Source organism: Atta colombica, unplaced genomic scaffold, assembly GCF_001594045.1.
Source record: "Atta colombica isolate Treedump-2 unplaced genomic scaffold, Acol1.0 scaffold176, whole genome shotgun sequence".
Taxonomy (NCBI): Eukaryota; Metazoa; Arthropoda; class Insecta; order Hymenoptera; family Formicidae; genus Atta; species Atta colombica.
In genome coordinates this window covers 885,364-887,201 of record NW_017259267.1, presented here as the reverse complement: position 1 = coordinate 887,201, position 1,838 = coordinate 885,364, and positions in this window count along the sequence as shown.

Genomic DNA, 1,838 nt, shown 5'->3' with positions numbered 1-1,838 from the left:
GTCGTCGTCGTCGTCTTCGTCTTCTAGTTGTCGACGACCACGACGACGATTACGACGACGACGGCGACGTCCAGCAGCGTGAGCAAAACGTTCCGACGCCACCGACGCCGCCGCCTCGCATAAATCTCGTTTCTCTCCTTCTTTCTCTTTTCCTCTTTCCTTGTCTTTCCCCTAATAGTTATTCTCTTTCTCCCTCTTTCATTCTCTTCTACACCCACTATATAGAACCTGACATACCCTACGGGAGGATGCACGAGCAATACGCGTAACGCATACAACACTCATTGTTCTTGTCGGCTCCCGCACCCGCGACCAGTACCGGAATAGCATGGTATCCCGCGTGCCACCGCGTTAATACCGCACCCTGTGCAACGCATAACGATGGCCCATCTCTGCGTTTCTCCGCCAAAGCGCGCCCGCAACGGAAAATATATAGTCTCTCTAATTCCAGCCTAAACACGGAATTAAACTTCACACATACATGATATTTTATTGTAGATACTCGCGATACTTTACGAACGCAACGTCACAAAGCAGTATAACATGTTGTATTTATAGATAATATTATAGATATGGGAAAAATAATGATTACATTTTTTTATAATTTTTGGTTGATTTTATTTTCGAAGATGTATCAATGTATATATATCAACGTACATAGAAAATACTATTTTCCCTTTTAGTATTATATACATATGTTTTGAATCCAAGATTGCATGCGCGATTTTTATTTTATATCAATAAAATATTTTAAAAATTCTTAATGCAGGGTAATAGAGACGACAAATTTTATAAATTAATATGATAAAATATTATAGATATAATACAAATATTATAACTTTAATGGAGAAGTTCTATAAAAATATTTGATCACAATGGAGAGAATAATAATTATAAAAATTCAGAGATTTAATTAATGAAAATTGTGCGTCAGAAGCATTTAAAATTCATTACTTGTAATATTATTCCATTAGACATATATTCTACGAATTATAATTAGTATCTATATGATAAAATTTTTTTAATTTGATTTATAAAAAAAATATTAAGTTGTATTTTTTTTTATAACAAGGCCCTTCGTAATTTTATTTTTTAAATAATTTTCGTGGCTTTTATTTTTGTGGCATTGCATTAATGAAATTAATCAAAAAAGCTAACCGATTAGGATTAGAATTAGTTTTAATTACACTTAAATGAAAATCGTATTCTTAGTCCGTCTCAAACGATCCTATCCGCAAAGAGGAAACTATCATGCGATGTAATTGCAAGGACGACACAAATTGACGCTGAACCGCAATCGATCTTAATCGAGAGGAAAAGAACATCGATTTGCGGTCTAACGCGGAAAGGATCAAATGGGGAGAATCGAACAGACGAATTACGCGGTGGCCGCAGCGAAGTGTACTCGGGAGATGGTAAGAGGCTCTAGTTGAGGGTGTGCTGGGGTGCAGAGAATAGGAAAAAGGAGGGTGGAAACGAGAGGGAGAAAACATGAAAGAGATACGATCCAACGTCATTCTCATACATTTCTGTCAGCAGAGAACAATCGAGAAATGTCACGAGGTGACACGTGCATAAAGTTGACACATAACACTAGAAATTGCATCGGAATAAATTGTACGGACAACGAAAATGATAAAAAATAAGAAACAATCTCGCAAATGTAATTTCGGTCATAAAGTTACTGCAACATCTCGTCTATTATATAATTTTTAGTTTATTTTTTGATTTGCAATGTGATACAAGCATATTTACTGATTTAATCAGTATGCTTGAGAAACTATAGGTAAACTTCAGTCATATTGACGTAAAAAAAAAATATATATATATATATATAT